General features: G+C 36.9%; 1 long non-coding RNA gene across 1 annotated transcript in view; it reads left to right on the top strand.

Annotated features, from left to right (window-relative positions):
• LOC112970343 overlaps window positions 1-18,495 on the top strand; it is a 46,171-nt gene that overhangs the window by 17,114 nt on the left and 10,562 nt on the right. Inside the window, exons 5-8 of the long non-coding RNA XR_003254963.1 lie at window positions 3,794-3,913; window positions 9,378-9,409; window positions 12,687-13,412; window positions 13,892-16,701. This is a non-coding gene — a long non-coding RNA (uncharacterized LOC112970343). The remainder of the gene's footprint in view (window positions 1-3,793; window positions 3,914-9,377; window positions 9,410-12,686; window positions 13,413-13,891; window positions 16,702-18,495) is intronic.

Below are 18,495 nucleotides of genomic sequence, written 5' to 3'. Positions count from 1 at the left end.
CTTGTCAGTGAAGATGCTCACGATTCTTTAAGCCATACTTGCCTTGGCACAGCCTTCTGATTTTAAACTCCAGATGTGAGTGCTTATTTTAGAGCCTGACCTGCTTCTGCTACTGCTTTCTTTCTCCTCCTCCATTTTTAGAGAGTCTCTTTAATTTCAACTCATTGTGGGTTAACTTACTACTGGATCATTTCATAGTGAGGACATTGGTCATAAGCATTCCCACCTTTCAACCTTTTCTCTCTGATTATCCTTCACACAACGAAGAGTAATGAGTAATATCTTAGTGCCACAGGGATACAAGATGGGCCCCAGAGATAGGCGCTATGTAGAGTGAATTTCCCATCCTTATTTTATTTAGCAGAATAGATATAACCAAAATTCCAGCTGTAGATTCCAGCTTTGGAATCTATAGGAAAGAGAGTGAGTTCCAATACACGTCTGGGAAAAAAAATTGAGGAACATTTTGCACATAGCTTAAAAAACCCTGCACATCTCAAAATAAATAGTGAAAGTAATTTAAAATTAATACTTTATGACATTCCTGCTACRTGTGTGTCCTGCTACATGTGCGTCCTTCACAATGCTTTCTATAAGTAACAAATATTTCAGATGAAGTTACTTTTGATACAGAATTCTATAGCATTAAGAAATTACAATTCCTATGTACCGTAGACTGCATTTACTGTTTGGTCCTTAAAGTGCTCTGTTAACTATATTATAATGAGATAATCCTCTATATAGAGATGTCATGTTTGTTTAACAAGATTTCCTATAGAAATATGCATTTCCTTGTATTTATGATAGGATGTTACTATTATAAGGGTTGTATTGTTGATTTTAATGTTCAATTTTTTTGTTCCTACTTAGATTGGCCAAGTGGCAACCCCCTCGTACATATTTTAAATACCTTAGTTTGCATCACAGATCCATCTCTAAGATTATTGTTATTATTAAAACAAATTGTAAAATATATATTTTATAACTAATACATCTATCACTGCTTTCAATGTTCGAACTAGGTTATGCTTGATACAGTTCTCATTCTTAAAGAAACACATACAGTTCAGTTTTGATAAACAAGTTACTACTATAGATATTTCACTTTGTCCAAAGATTTCTAGGAGATTGGGGGTGTGTTTGGGGGTAGGGGAAAGGGAAAAGGAGATTAGGAGACAAAGATGCCTTCCATGCTTGATATGGTTTTCCTGGTTTAAGGAAATGTAACAGGTAAATTTTCTAGGCTTCAACATTATAACTTATATGCACAGATCAAAATTCAGTAACTGCATTTATGTGTTTATGTTGAGTCCATTTTGGATACTATTGTGGTGCAAGCAATAAATAAGGAGGAAAAATGCATCTTTGTTTTATCAGATAACTCTAGGGTCTTAACTCAGTAGTCTGTGAGCTACCATTCACACTGTCCTAAGGAGAATGTACTAGTTCAACATTCTTTAGCTATTTTCTCCTTTAAAGAATACCTGTGGCGGTAACTAGAGGTAGTTCTTGTAGAAGCAGAAAGGGTTATTTTAACAGCACAGTCAGAATTTGCTGGTGGTGTTTAAAACAACCAAATAAAGTAGATAGTGGTGGAAATACTATTGTGCAACTGAACTAAAGGAATTTTTTTAAGACAACTACTTTCTTATTTTCATTAACAAGACAGAGATAAAGCAGTGGTCATTTCCCAAGCTCTGTCCTGGCTGATGCTTTTATGTGTGTGTTTCAAGCCAAAACACACACTTTGTCAGGATCGAGTGTTTTCACCAAGATTCTAAATTATCACAGCATTGTTGCTGAAACAAGTCATTTTTGAAAGAAAGGGTATTTTGAAAAGAGTAGTGACACCTTAGTGGCATGCAGAAAACTCTCATCAGCTGAACTCCTGGCAGAATCTGGCAGAAATTCAAAGTATGGTTTGTCTCTAGTAATTCCATTAACATTTCAAAGGTGGATCATGTTCTGGGAATTACACAGGAGGTATTATTTTTTTAAGTTAAGAATTAGTTATTCTAAAGCCTTGGCTGCACTAGGAGTATTGCAGCTATCTTGCAACAGCTAATGTACTATATACGAGACTTCTTAAGGCTTTGTCTAAACACAGCAGTACTTTCTCCATTCATACATTTTGCCACTTTGTCTGTACCAGCATAATTAAAGTAGCAGCCCTCTTTCCCCCTGGTTTGAATACAGCCTTCTCAATATTAAACAATGTATATTGATAGCTTATTTCCACGTAGGAGGAAACAACCTAGGAGGGCTGGCCCAATTCCAGAAATTGTTTTTAATTATATTGCTATTGCTATGCCTGTATAAACTGTTTGTGTGGAGACATTATACCAGAAAAAAGTGATTTCATTCTAGTTTATTTGCCCTTTTCCACAGAGTCCACATAAAAAGTGATGCCACTTTAATTTTGTTGGTTCAATTTGCCTTTGTGGTCAAATCTGCCCCTTAATGATATATGTGCATCTATGTTACAGGATATAAATGATGAATGTTTTGGTAATAAAAGTAATAAAAATGCATCTTTCTCTCTGATATAAGCCTATCTTACTTGGTTTATACTAGAACAAGTAGAGTTTACTGTGAATGGTTAGAATATTTCCATCGGGCTATATATTACCAGAACATAGAGCACAGCTGCCCCTCTGAATCTTAACTTAACTCTGCATTGTTCAGCATGAAACATAATGTTTTATATACTCTGACCAAACTTTCACTGCCGCTTTATAAATCAGTTTCTTGTCCAATATGTGTTACCCAAGTAAGAATTTAGGAAGTGGAAGTCTGAATATCAGAATTTGGACTCCTTGCAAACAAGGATGATCTGCATGTATGCATTCTATAAAATAGAGTTGAACAGGTCCTGATAATTCTGTTTTTAAAGCCATAAATGAGAGAGAGAGATCTTGATTTTTCCCTGCCCTCCCCCCACCCCTTCCTTTTTATATGAGATCATGATGGGGAAAAGACTGAGAATCAGAATAACCCTCCTGCTTTAAGCCTGGAAGCAGTGAAGAAAGGACCCAGACAGAGACTAGCTAACAGGAACAGAAAGAGCCAAAAGTCCAGGGACCTTTGGCCATCCAGAGAACACTGACTAGCTTTGATTAGCTGTTCTCTGTCCTATGCTCAGCGACTGTTTGCTCCACTCTCTTTCCTTCCATTCTGCCTCTTCACTTCTGCTTTGGTATTTGCTTGCTTCTTATGCTTTTTCCCCCCCCTGTTCCAGTCTCCTTATTCTGGATCTCCTTCCATTTTGTTTGCAAGCAAAAGCCACCCCCAAAATGGAATTACTGTTGCATTTACCACAGTCATGCTGTTTGTGCTGTGTGTGAACTTTCCCCCCATGCTGTCTGTCTTATCTGTTTAGACTAAGTTTTTTAATCCGGGACCTTTTAATGTTCTGTGTTTATGTGCTGTCCAACATAATGGAACTTCAATTTTCATTAGTCCTTAGAAGCAACTGTAATAAATATGATTAAGAATAACATTCCTTTATCCTGCCTTTTTATAAGAAATCACTTCTAGGCAAATGACTACCTTTATAATGAGATGAGATGTACAAGATTAACTGTGTAAGAGGAACTTTGCTCTTGCAGTTTTTCTGCAAGTGATCTCATGATTTAAAAGTACAGATATTATAACAGTAGTTCTATTACAGTCCAGAATAATAAGATGAACATTTCGGAATGAATTTCCTGTTGACTGTGTTTGCATTGCACTTGCAGTAGTTTGCAAGTTGTTAGTTTGTCCATGTTTCACAGCTTTTGCATTTGCTTTCTAGAAACCATTTTGATAGGTGGGGGTTGTTTGTCTGAAAAGTGTTCTGAGGACTGAGTATGAAACAAGAAGAGTATTAATGAGAGAGAATGGATATGGCATCTTCACAAAGAGAGACATTCTGGTAAGAATCTGAATGTAACTTATTAAACGAAAGGTAATGTTTCTAAATCAAATGTGTTTGTACATCTCCCTGAAGACTGTCTGATCACTTAATGAAGGTATTTCATATAAAATATGAAAAGTAAGAGGATTTCACTATTCTAAACTCTGAACCAGTGTTCAAAATTTTTACTGTTTTTACGTGTAAGAAGTCACTGCTAAGTAAATTAGAAGTACCTTTTTAGAAAAATAAGCTATTTCAGAAAAGTAGTTAGTGGCCATTTATGGCTCACTGTTTGTGAGCCTCCTTCTCTGAATATTTAGAAGCTGTTTTTTTTTTTGTTTTTTTTTTTAACTGTCAAAAAAAGGAATTTTAGCACTCAGACTACTTACGGGCCTATAGCAAACTTTTTTGACTTTTAGTGGCATATTTCACCAGTATGCATATAACTATTCTAACAAACATTGTAAGCAACAATCCAACTTTGCAGAAGATAGGAAACATTTATGTATTTATTGACAAATTAATCATATCTGGAAACCTTTTGTCTTCCTATAGATTTTAAAAAAAGCATAACTGTAACATGCTGCACTATTATACTGGTACTACTTTGTTGGAAGCTTCACACTATTTATATAATGTACGCAGTGGAAGGTGCAAGTAGAAACATCAGTGGAAGTTTCATTGTAACTAAAATCCACTACAGTAGAAGTGATTCCTTTTAATTTAGTCTTTGAAAAGCTTAGGACCACAAATCTTTATGCAAAATTCTTGTTTTCACCAAAATCAATTATCTTATTTGTATCTACTGAGATCTTGAAATTCACAAAGAACTTGTGCTTTTGTTTTTCTTCCCACTCTTTGAATTCCCCTGGTGGTTGTTATTGCAATGGAACTGTTCTGATAACAGCTGGCAGTTCTTTACAATTATTCTTAAAGGTATTTTTGGATCCTGGGTGTGTATACACTATGCAGTGAAGAGCAATGCACGTTCTGACTGAGCTTCCTTCTGATGAGCTGGTTGCAGAACTGAGGTGGCCATCCAGCAGCATGCTACTTTCAGTTAAATTAGGATTCTGACAGTCCTCAAGAACTCTTTATTTCAACATGCCAGGCTGAAAACTGTAGTGGTTCAGGAGCTGATTCACAAGCAGTGGCAAGGCATCAATAGGGTGGACAATGCCCATTAGAGGGGTGGGGGGTTATGTCTGAGAGGGGTAAAAGTGTTACCCTTTTTTTGTTTTTCTTTTTTCCCCTCAAATGCGGCTGCACGTCTGTCAGAGCCCTTAGCCCTGTTAGGGGCAAGGATAATGAGCTCAGGTGCATTGTTGTGCTAACGCAGATATCCTGTATGGCACCTGGTGCAATGATAACAGCACTGTACTGTATCCTAACAGGGGAGGAGTACCAGCCTGGTTTACAGAACTTCAAATGTGGTTGCACTGTCCCCAGTTGCACAGTATAGACATGCAGGTACCTACGGCAGCATTAGTTTAAACAGAGGATTCTCACTAAGAGCCTGGGAAAGGAAGCATGAAGAACATCTGGTAGATGAATTTCTGAGATCTGTGGCCAGACAGATGATACTCCAAAGGTCTGGAGTGCACAACTTAGACCTGCTTTAAGACAGTTTCTGAACAAATTAATGTGAGCAGTCTCATTTGAAATTAGATCAGTTTGAAAGTGACTAATAGTGACTTTTATTTAACATCCCTTTCTGCAACACTCAGCTTTTTTTTTTTCTCTTTCTAGGTGGGTAAAAGAGACAATCTGGCCTTCAAAGTGTTATGCACTCACTCCAATGCCAAAATATAAAACATGCATTGGCAACTCTAGTGTAAGGGTATTACTAGCTTCTTCAAGCTGCACTGGACAAGTGCATGTGCTAGATACATTTTATTATAGTTTTTCAAATTGCTGTGATTCTGTAGGCTATCATAGTAACTTGAAAGGAAGAAGTTAGGCTGCTCACAACTTTTTTTTGCAGTCCTAATCTTTCTCTCTGGTTCATTGCTTGACAAGTGTTCAGTTATTTATTTGATCTGTTTATAATTTAAAGTTGTCTTTGGGGGGGGAAAGGAGAAGGTGAGTCCTTTTCAGTTTAAAAAAAMCATCAAATTCTGAAAGACAATATCAATCAAGAAAAACCTGGTTTGCAATTTCCATGTCATAGAGGTATCTTATCTGTAGTTGCAGTAATCATAAAAATCAAAGCTGAAGTGTTACCTACTTTTTTTCTTTTGATCTTTTCTAAAGTGTCTGTACTGAATGACATTGTTTCAAATAAAAATGGTCAAAGCAAGTGATTGACTTGTAAAAGACAGACTTGACTGTCGCTTAGTGTTTAAGTCCTCTCTTACTAAATCATTTTTGTGATATTAACTTTATTTGTGACACTCTAGTAGGTGCAAGCCTGAAGGGGAAAATGTTATAATTCTTCCGCAATTCATTAGTTTGTGGATGTTTCTGTTATGTTGTTTCCACGCTGAGTGACTCATATGCTAAATGAACATGCCAGCCTAAAGGCATGCCCTCAATATTGCAGCCCACAGTGAAACTTGATGCCATTATATATAAAAATATAATAGTAATAGATGCTCATACTCATTTCATTCCTTGAGAAATTATGTGCACATTAGACGTGTGCTATCAATTACTTCACTCAATGTACTTATTTTTTTTAAAAATTCCATTTTATTGTATCTGATTGCTCTTTTTCTCACTCTTAATTTGCTGAGCTTATAGGCAACATCTCTCTTGTGAGTGTAAGTTGGAACTGAGAAACAGTGATTTTCTTATTTTTATTTTTTCCCCAAAGTGGCAGTTTCTGTATATTCATTTCCAGACTATTTGATGAGAGACAAAAGGTATTTGTGTTACAACCTCTATATTTTTGTAATAACTTGGACAAATTCAGAAATATTTTTATTTGGCAAGTTAATAGCACAGATCCGATGCTCTCCATATTGTGAAAACACCTAATAGAGTGAACCAGTTGGCCTCTGGTTATTTTAACTATCCTTGAATTTTGGCTTTCTTACCGATTTAATTTTTTGTAGTTTATTAAAAATGTCAAAAGTAAAACAGGTTTATCTGTTGACAGCAGGTTGCATAATTTATCATTTATAATACAGAAGCTTCATACAGAAGTGGAGCAGTGCAAGAAGCAGGCCTAAAACTGGTCCAGGGTTCCAGTTCTACATTTCTTAAGTATCTGTTATCCTGCACTCTTATCTCTATTGTAATATGAATACAGACATGTATTCACAGTGTCAAGCTGAGTGGAAGAGTATTGAAAAGAAAGTAAAATAAGACTCTTCAGATATTGTTTTGAATCATTAGGGGGGGGGATTGCCTTTTTTTTTTTTTTTTTTTTTTTTTTTTTTTTAATGTGCTATACAGTAGGATTAATTATAAGCTTCTGTCATCTCCAGAATTTTTGCTCTCTGGATGATGGACTATGGTTTTGATAATAATAAGACAGATTGCTGCTGTGGAGTTATTAGGACATCATGAATCAGGTATTTTGGCTTTGAAATAGTCCTATTCTGTCATGCATAATATGTAGTGAAGGAGTTTATACCAAAGTGAACAGATGCATTTATATTAAATAGTAGTATTTCCATAAATTTTTCACTTTACACTTTTTGGGGCAGTATATTGTGTGTGAGTTTTCTGCCTATGTCCCTGTTCATTTTCAGGAGCAGGTTGTCTGTGCTTATCTAACAGAGCTGGTCCATCCATCCCTTGTCTGGTTTGAGCTGCAAGACTTGACACATTAATGAAAACTAAGCATAATTATTAATAAAATTAATCACAATTCCCATAGGATATCCTGGAGGGCAATAAAAGTATCAATTTCAATCCTGTTTCAAATTTCAGCACCCATTCTGAAGTCATTTCAGGATGTCTCACTAAAAGAGTTGATATAAAAATATAACTGAGGACCACTGTCTCATGTTCAAGTGGTGTTGAACTATAGGTGAGGGAAGGAAGGAAACAGCAAAATGGAAATAGATCAGGAGTTGCCACTGAAGCTGGGTTGCTGTATTTGAGAGAATGGGGTAGACGTAGAGGGCAGCATCTCTGTCTTCATGCTTCACTTTTCCACCTTCACTTTTCAGAGCGCTTATCTTTTTTCTTTTTGATACTGTATGATGAAGATGCAAAGCTCTAAGGCTAAGTTTAGTGGCTGTTTTGAGGACTTAATCTGGGTTCTTGTAAACATAGGTTTTATGTTAGGTGCTGAATGTACTGACCTTTTCCTCTTTGTTTTGAATCTTTTAGCCCTCTTATCTTGGGGCAGTGGTTTCACCCCTGGCTATACACAGTTCTGCCAGTCACCCAATACTCTAGGGTATTGCACATGACTAAGTTCAAGTGGCCTTAGATTTTTCTCTGTTAGATCAATACAAGAGTCAAATGTTGCCTTGGGCCAGCTAGCAGCATAATCATAAAATTGTCCCCATTAAGATGATAAAAACATCACTTCTGTGACTCCAGCCAGTGGAGGTAGCTGCAGAAGCACTAATGCAGGGACTGCAGCACCAAGGGGTAGGAAATAAAATGGGCTTAGCACAAGGCAACCTGCTCCTCACCAGTCTCAGCTGCCTCTGGACACCAGGGTGTTAGGACCTGGCCCATTCCTCACCTTCCTGCCTCGTGTGGCCTTGGGGGAAACCCACATGAGGAGCCAGCTGGAGCTGCAGTCTGGGAGCCGCAGCGGCCAGTGGGGACCTTTGCCCGCCCAGCCAGCTGCTGGCTGCCTGCCCTCCTGCCTGCTGCTGAGCAGGCCTCCTCAGCCTGCTGCTCATTGGCTCTTCTGCCTCCACCTTATCCTCCCTTACTATCTTGTGTTTCAAAGTACTCTTTTTTTAGCTCCTTCCTTGTTGTGGCCTGTTCCATTCAAGTTGCACTTTATGCGAGCCCTTTTTTTGCCAATCTTCTCCATTCCCCACCAGAAGAACCCCGCACCAGTTCCACATCTAGGAGGCCCTTTGTTGCCGTGATAATTCACTCTGCTTCTGTATTTACTCTCTTTTCCTCTCCTGTGTCCCTCCTGTCCATTAGACTGTAAGCTCTGTGGTACTAGGATAGTTRGCGGCTGTGGTCTTGTATCTAGCACATTGAAGGCTCATATTAGGTTAGCCATTCTTGATTGTGAAATCTATTTTAGCTGTAAGCTTTTTAGACCAAGATCTGTCTTTTTACAGTGAATTTGAACTGTTCTTTGCACAAACAGACTTGTGGTTGGGATCCCCTTGTACTACTGTAATATTTCTAGTAACACCATAGTTAAAYACTGCGTTGTTCTAAAGCAAGTGAGACAATGCACTGTGAGCTGTTTGGTCTTCGCGTGTTGCTCTGTACCATGTAGAGTGGAGACACAGTCCTGCCTAGAGCTTTTGTGTACCTCTGAAATATATGCCTAGATAATAATAGATGAAAACATTTAAAATGGCAAGAAATATTTCATTTGTTTCAGGAAAATAACTTGTACAACATGGGGACCAAATGGTAAGTATAGTCTAAAAGTTTACTATGTAAGTTGTAATAATTTTGCTGCTTTGTTAATGACATTTTTCTGTTGTGTATATACAACGTAAACTTAGATGTTCTGTTGATGTATACAGTGCATTGTACCAAATCTTCATGTTCAAAAATATGTAGTGGTTAATATTTTAATATTTTCTGCTTAGTGCTTACATGACATTCACACTTCAAAATAGGTGCTCTACTCTTGTGGCAACATATCTGATGAACTCTTTGCAGTTTAATATTTACAGCAAGATATTAAGAATAAAAGAGTTCTTACTGTTAAACTAGAATGAAAGTAGAGTACAAGATGATTTGTAATCTGATGCTTGGCTTCTTAGTGCTCATCAAAAAGTAATGGCTCTCTTAAGCTGTACATTAATCATCAACAAGAAGTTCAGAAATGTCTGTTTCAAGCTCAAAGTTTTTATTACCAAATAAATAACTTTCATAATATTGGGATGAGCAAATAAACATCTTTAACAAGAAATCCCTTCACATTCAAACAGTCAAAGTTAGTTTATACCTCTTCCACAATGAGTTTATTTTATTGGAATTGTCTCCCTTCTCCTTAAAAAGAAAAAAGGAGGTATATGGCAACTTTATGGCAAAACGTATGGTGATGTATATTATGAGTTATGTATATTTATTACATATTTTCAAGAATCTAATAAAATAGCTTTACATAGAAAAGCAAATACCCTTTTTATTTTAGAAACTGATCAGTATTTGTAGGTGGGGGATACTATTAAAATGATAACAGGCAAAAGCTATAACACTAAAAGATAAATCTGGCAAGTGGCCATTCTTTTACTCACAAATTCATAATTTGTATGATCTGCAGAACAGAATAAGTTAAAGAGAATAAATTTTATGTTCATATTTCCTGGTGTTGATTGGTTTGCTACTTTTGGAACATAGATGCAAGGTATGTTGCCTTTTGGATTCAGAAATGGTGTATTGGCTTTCTGCAAACTGTTGGCTTGCTTTTATGCCAGACAAGTTTTCTCTATCACTGTGGCCAGTATGGTCTTCTCAGACCCACAGCTACACATCATCTTAAACTTCTTTCTCTAACAGAACCAGTACCCTGGCCTACATTCAAGTGCCACTGCTCAAAGTTTATCTAGCTCTTTAAATTTCTCAGTTTCTCTGGTCTTGATACCACCTGCATTCTCTCTCCCCAAGAAAGAGTTACCAGGCTATCTTTCTGGTTCTTTGTGCTGTCTATATTATTGAGCATTTGAGTCTTCATTTGTTCCCTCTGTTCTACTATACGATGCTTCTGCCATTTATTCCTGTCATGTTTAACCTGATCCATTCACTTATCAAACCATGGAGTCCCATCCTTGCTTTGGCATTGCTGGCAGCCTCTCCTTGTTTTTATACCCCTGGACACAGTTACATTCTCTTGCTCTTTACCTGCCCAGACACTGGGAGAAAAAAAACTCACAAATATATGAAGCCCCTTCCTTATGTTCTCTCTTTTGTTTCTTTTTCTATTTGTGTCTTACCTTTTTTCATTAAGACTCTTGTTGCTCTTTGAGAAAGAATTATCATTTTCTATATGTCTGTGTAATGATTAATACAGTCAGGTAATGGTTTTCTGTATGTGCTACCACAATATACATTTCAAACTAAAACAGAATGATCTAATTAGGATAAACAAGGAAAATAGTGAAGGCATACACATTGTTTAAGAAACTAGCTATTCCTAGCTCCCGTGTTTATAAGTGACTGGTAAGCAGTCACTCTTTGGGTGCTTTTTGACATTGCCTGCGATGGGAATTCTTTTAAAACAACCCTTTAAAAAAAAATTAAGCTATGTTGAGTTATCAAACTGAAAGTCGTTTGGAAAGTTAAACAGATAAGAAAGTAGGTGTCCAGAGAGGAGTTTGGTAAGGGGAAAAATGTTCAATTTCAGGCCTTTGAAAAGTAGTCAGACAAACTTCTAAGAAATGGGCTGTGACTGGAAATCAAGAAAAAAACCATTAAATAGAACTTGCAGTGCTGAAGAAAATGGGTTTATAATCATTTACATGTTGATTTTCATTTTTTTGTGTGTTTTTATTGCATACAGAAGAGCTTAATGTGTCCAAACTTTAGAAGCAGCTATTTCAAAAATTCTAACTATGACTATACTACTGTTAATGTGCTTTTAACAGCATTTAGTACAAACTGCAGGAAAAGTTAGCATGATATTGTGAATAAAGATTTAATAATGAAATCAAGTTGCTGTTCCTTCTTTTGATTGATATTTTTACATAAGAATTGCCATACTGGCTTAAACCATAATACAGTTTCCTGTTTCACTAGTAACTACATCCTGGTGCTTAAGTTGGTGTTAACTCCAAATAAATTTTTTCCTGTTTTCTTTATGCAGTAAATAGTTTAGCCTGTAGTCTGTAATAATACTTTGTTGATAGGGGTATTATATTTATATTAGTAACTCTGAATTTTCTTGATAGTCTGCTCTGTTACTGGACACTGTCACCTCTCATGGCAGTGAATTTCCTGGATAAATTACTTGTCATGTGAAAAACATTTCTTCTAATCAGTTTTGAATTTTGCACACATCAAATTTTTCTCATTGTTTTTGCTTGTGATATAAGACAGCAAGCACAGAAACTTCTGATCAGACCTCACTAAAGCATTTATTATTTTATATGAAGTCCACTCACAACTCTTTTGATTTAAAACTTGCCAGTTTCTTTTCATATGATATTTTCATTGCTTATTGTTGTTCACCTTTGAACACTTTCCAGTTCTTTAGCACCCTTTTGGAGAAGGGGTGACCTGTACCACCTGTGGTTTTCCTTGCAAGGTCACAGTGTTGATTTCTTTTTTCTTTTTCTTTTTTTTTAAATAATCCTATTATGGCATTTTCAATTAATTCTCTTTTCCGTTCTTTAAACATCCTGGTTTGTTGTTTTTATTTTGATTGAAGCAGCATATTGAGCAGAATTTTTGACTAAACTACTGAAGTGGTGCCCTAGTTCCTTCCTGGGGCCAAGGTATTTGGTGTGCTTTTACATTACAACTTAACTGATCTGATGAACAACTGCCATTGAAAAGGGGCAGTCATGCCACCTTCCCTTGAACCTGACACTAACATTCATTTCTCCCAGTGATCCAGTTTGTGGAGCTACACCAGTAAAAACAGAATCCTGAACTTACCAATAAAAAGGGAGAAAGTTGTGGGTTTTTTTTTTTTTTTTTTTTTCTCCTCTCCACCTTAATGGTTTTGCTCCCTGAACAGGCTTACCAGCGATGGCTGCTGCTGTTGCAAGGAAGATGTAGGAGCACGTGGCAAAGGAAGGAGGCAACAGAACAGCAGAACCTGTCCTTTCTGCATTGACTAGTCATCAGATCAGTTCAACTAGCATAAAACTGCTAAGATTTGTGACAAATATTTAGACTGGTATGAAGGCAGTATGAATGGAAATGTGTGTGTAAACATCAGGAGAAACAGCAGAAGAAAGGGTTAAAGGAATGGTGGGTACTGTTAATGAAGGACACTGTCCCCAGAACACCATTCCCAGCAGTATCTGTGTTCCATAGCACAGATGGTGTGCCAGCAGAAGGCCTTGCATCCCAAAGCTAGGAGGATGGCAACAAGTTTTAGTATATCACAGATGCTATTCTTTCTCCTGTTAGCTGAACAAGAAAAGAGAGTGCAGACAGACATTTCAGACCAATACAGCAAACAAGGGAAAACAGACAAGAGACAGCAACCTGGCCTAAGTTATGGAAGCTGAGGTAAGCAAGATTCTGAGGCAAAGGACTGCCTGTAACAGTTGATGATTCCTAAAGGACATGAAAGATCTGCTCAAAAAACTAGTTATTGCTAATTGTGAATAACCCCAAAGATGTGATGAGGACTTGACAGCTGATGACCCTTGTCTTCTGTGTTACGTGGAAGTATCCTGGACTGACCATTTGGACATGCATGTCTTGGTGCTTGTGAATATGTGAGCATGACAGGGTAAGTGAACGAAATCTGTGAGAGAATGAATGTGAGGGGGCAGAATCAACTTATTCAGAAATTTTGTAAATAACTATCACCTTCTGCTTCCATAATATTTCACATTTAGTTTTATTACACTAAATCTTCTACAACTGTGCCTTTAATTTGAAACCCCATAAAATGGAGAGTGTTTCCTTTTATTTTTATTCTAGTATGTGCTTGCTATCTATCAACATCTAAATTTCGCTTTTGTTCATTTTGATTAGATTTACACAGTTTTCTATGATTATGAGTAATCTTAACTGCAGATTAAATATCATGATACTTAACCACCCAGTTTCTAGATAGTTGATAAATATATTTATAACATAGGACCAAATCCATTAATTTGTGACACTTGGCTGTTAACCCTTTGCCATGAATGAAACTGATCATAATTATATTGATTATTTACTCAAATATTTTACCTTGTTTCTTCTTGTCCAATTTTGATCCAGGATGAAGTGGTGTCTCACCTAAGGTGCCCATCCTTTTATAATTGAAGCTCTGCTAGTTGACATTATGGTCCTTAGCTGTTTGTTACTGTCTTTCCTGATAGAAAAAACACCGCTTGTTCCAGTTTGCTGTGTGAATTGCATGTGTTATTGCACTATAACTTATTTCAGTCCACCTGAGCTGGGCTAGCAAGTAACTAATATTTAAGTGCTCACGTGAGCAAATCAACCAGCATATTGGAGAGGAGTGGTAGATTAGGGAAGGGGTCAGGGATGAAGAGCTAGGAGTGAATGGGACAGTCACCTCTTCATCTGGCATAGCTGCATCTGGAGGAGGGCATGCGTCTAACCCTTGCCTAGCATCTTGTGCATGACCTTCATAAAAACGGAAGGATTTTGCTGAGTCCACTTTGATTAGACTCTGTCCAGTGATAATCTTCCAATTGTTTTGTGGTTGTTTGTTTGTTTGTTTTTTAGCTTTGGTCAATCAGGTGAAAGGCTTTTAAAAAATCCTTGGTTTTCTCCAGTGCGTTTTTGAACCTGAGTATATAATTTGTGACTTTTCTAGTACTCTGGAATACTGTGCATCTTTTTTGTAATGAGAAATTACACATAGTTGACATCTTCTAGAACTTCTGTTTGCTTTCTGTCTGTGGGTTTTTGGGTTTTTTTTGTTTTGTTTTTTTTAAGTTAGCAGTTTGCTTCAGCAGCAATTTTTCTTTCACTTTGGGCTTTGAAAGAACTTCTTTTCTGTTACCTGGACAGAACAGATCCAGAACAAGAATATCTTCAGTAGTGTTAGCTGTTCTATTCTGTTTCTTTTGTACATGAAGCTTGCTATGACTTTTGCTCTTGCTTATTGTTTGCACTAGGATTAGATTTCCAAATTTGTGTAAAGGACTTCTGTTTGAGTCAAATAACCTCTTGAAGCTCATTGTTTCCTCATTATCTTTTAGTCTCTTTTTCCCAGCAATAAACATGTTTTTGGAGACTCACAGATTTTTCTTAGCATCATCCAAAATATATCTAGGGATTTTGCTTCCTTATTTTGGACTTTAAGAACCTTCCTGTTATTGAAATCCCCCTTTTAAGAGGGTATATTTAAAGTACGATAAATTTAGGAGAGAGAAGCAAGCTTTGTGGGGTCTGAACTCTTTGTGTATACCAAGGGACTCCTTATATTCTTTAATTTTACTTTACAAGTCTTACATTTTATCATTTTCTCATCAAGTGTTTCAGAAAACTCTCAGTGGCTTATTACAACATCTGTCTCTCACATGACAAGAGTTTTCATGGTCTGTTCTCCCTCTTCCCCTCCCCCCCACCCTCTCCTCCTTTGCCAAAACCTGCATGTGCCTCCTGGGCCCACATGTACCTTCCCATCATTCYTACTCTCCTTTCTCTTTCACTGTTTTGAATTTTATTAGGGGTCTGCCTGGCATTCAGACTGGGTTGGCACCAGCTGCTTTTCTGTCATGAACATATTTCCAGCTCTTTGTTGCAGCATTAAGGAAGTTAGAAAATCACAAGCTTAAGGTTGATGCATGGCTGTACACCTTCTAYGTGGCATGTGTGTATAATTATACTATAATTACATAATCAGAGACTATTTAATAAAATACCATATAGCCTTATAAGATTATATTTGTATTACTTTAAAATAAAGGAGTGTTACTTGGGCATCCAAGTTCCTGTGATGCTAGGCTACACAAGCATAGACAAAAAATTATCTGCAACCCTAAAAACTTGCAATTTAAATATAATACAGTTGAAAACAGAAAATATACACAGATGAGAAGGGAAATAATAGGAGTTGAGGGGTAATGTTCATACCCCATAACTTTAGGTACCTAAATCAGCAGACTGATTTGATTATGCCATCTCCATAGTTAATAGAAAGAACGGTCTTCCTTCAGAGGACAGTTTGGAATATTTAAGGATTTTCTTCTACAAATTACTTGAGCGCCTCTTCATTTATGATATAAGAAGATTCATCTCCTACGTCAAACGCTTGCCTACTTCAGATACTTTAAAATTAGGTGGTGGATATGTAACTTATCACAACCTTTGATAGGCAATTGTCTGATTACCTTGATAGTTTAGTTGTTAATTTTGTTTTTTATGGGTATCTTAGTAAGGTGAATTTCAGCCAAAGCTTTGAAGAAAAGCAGTGAAGTGTGTTTTCAAATACTTAAGGCCATTTCCTTCAAGTGCAAAGAGTAAAATAGGAGAAGACAGAAGAGACTTGTTTAAAAATGTAATGTGGGTGACAAAAGCCAGAAGCTGGACTCTTGATACTGAATGACATATGGGAGATACAAAGCCAAGAAATATAAGAAGCATCTCTGAAAGATTTGAAGTAAAAACTTGGGGGTTTTGAGAAGTATTTTAGCCAAACACCAAACAATAAATGACAGTTCAGACTGGATGATCTAATGATCTTCTCAGCCTTATTTTTTATGAAAATTGACCTAGCTTCAAATATGAACAAACCACAGCTGACTTCCTGATGAAGATTAAGGAACAATAGATGCAGTAGTGATAAACCAAGAAGGGCCTTGAAAGTGAAGACAAGTAACATACTGAATATTAAAGGAGAATTCAGGGAAAGCTGTGAAGACAGTGACATGCTCTCAAAGTGGAAAAGGGTCTTTGCAGCAGCATTCTGAATGAGTATGAAGGAGAACAGTTTCTTAAGAACAGCTGCTGAATCAAAATGTGGTGATGATGAGAACCTGACTGAATGTTTTAATTGATTGGAACAATTAAGAAAACTACTGTCTTGGAAATGTCTCACTGAAAGTATCTGCAAGGTATGAACATTGTGTGAATCTTAGGATTTGGAGTAAATGCTGGGTCTAAGGTGATGCTAGAGTTGCTGGTCTGAGCAACAGGCAGGAGGATGATGTAGCTGTGCAGCTGTGTATATGCCACTAGTAACTGTCATTCATATGAAAACCTTAAAATAACTATTCTCAAATGTAGTTGTATTACTTATTATTGGGAGTTCTTCTCTCTGCTTGTATGATTACTTCCCAAATTAGACTATTTTCCAACTTGCCGCCAAGGACTGCACTGCGTTCAATTGTTTAGTTTGATTTGTAATGTCACAGCAGGATGGCTACCACAAAAAAGTATCTTTCGCGTTTGCTGCAAAGGCACTAATGTTTGTATTTGGCTCATAGTAACAATGAGCACCAAGTACAGTCATTTCTTCACAATTAAATTAAGTCAAGTTTCAAAAAACTATATTCCGTAATACTTTAGTAATATAATTAATTGATTCAGTTCCCTGCTCTGTGTCCTGCCTGGTTATGTAAGAATTCTTGCTAGGAGGAGGAAGTGCTCGGTTTGCATGAGGCCTTTATAGCCAGTTTCTATACCAATTGCATCGATCCTTTTCCTTCCCCATTCAGCATCTGCTAGAACTCACAGGTTGAAAAAGGGTACATCTGGTTAGAGGAACTGTATCTGCACTTTACTAATTTTTCATTGGCTTATAGTCTTATGGGGATAATAGCAAACAGGTGTGAATTAGATTTTTTTCTAGACTTCTCTCACTTAAAACAGAGTTGAGGCAACTTTAATATCAGGGAGGCATAACCTGAAAAAAGAATAGCATTGTATTTTCTTTCTTGTTAATTTTAAAATAGATTGGTACCTTTCAGATCACCAGTTGTAGAAATATAAACTGATAATGCATTTTTGCAAGAGAAGAAGAAATATTGTCTTAAGTGTCCAGATTAAAATATTAAAACGTGTAGTATGTTCACGGAGAAGAGAAATTTAAAAAATGCGTTGCTCACAAATGTGACTCCTTTGAAAAGGAATTTGATACTAAAGCCCTTCAATAATTTCAGGCTGTTCAGTGGAAGAGCTGTGATGGCCAGGTAAGGCAGTCACATGCAAATTCCTGAGGCAGCGCACTTCACTGCATTTCAGACACTTGCTGGTAGAAACCGTGCTGCCTGGATACCTGCGGCTGGGTGCGAACAGCCATGCAGGCAGGCCAGCCCGGCAGCTGGGCTTCTCAGCGCTGACAGGCTCAGCTTTGTGCCTGGGACCTCTGCAGAAACGGAGAAACGCAGAGCCCTGCTAAGTTGCCGTTTCTTGCCCTGCCCCAGTACGCTTACTGAGTGACAGCCGGATTTAAGTCTGTAACTGTCATGAGATAAAGTAGCCAAACTTTGATCCTGTATTCCAAATGTGGTATTATAGGTTCTTCGTCACATACAACTTTCTGACAAGCATGTGGTATTCAGGTGTAAATTCAACATTAAAATGTAAATAAAGTTTTTGATACCTATTCTGTACTAAAACAAACAATAAGACTACAAAAATGTTAACTCTTTCCACAAATTTTGGAAATTGCATCTTTCTTACATATATATGAGTTTCCTCATATGTACCTAGTCTAAGTCAGTGTCAGAGCTTGAAAAAATTTGGGTCATAATGCCTATGTGTATAGTGAACTGAAACCTTTGAATATATTATTTTCATTTATATTTCTTTCACATATAACTAATAGTGATTTGAGTCTTTACCTCTCCATGAGTGGTATATACAAATCAACATCTACTCTGAATGAACTTCAGTGTTCATTTGAT

The sequence above is a fragment of the Apteryx rowi genome, unplaced genomic scaffold, assembly GCF_003343035.1.
Source record: "Apteryx rowi isolate R43461 unplaced genomic scaffold, aptRow1 scaffold_391, whole genome shotgun sequence".
Classification (NCBI taxonomy): Eukaryota; Metazoa; Chordata; class Aves; order Apterygiformes; family Apterygidae; genus Apteryx; species Apteryx rowi.
Note: the sequence above shows the minus strand (reverse complement) of the source record. Positions and strands in the feature narration are given on the sequence as shown.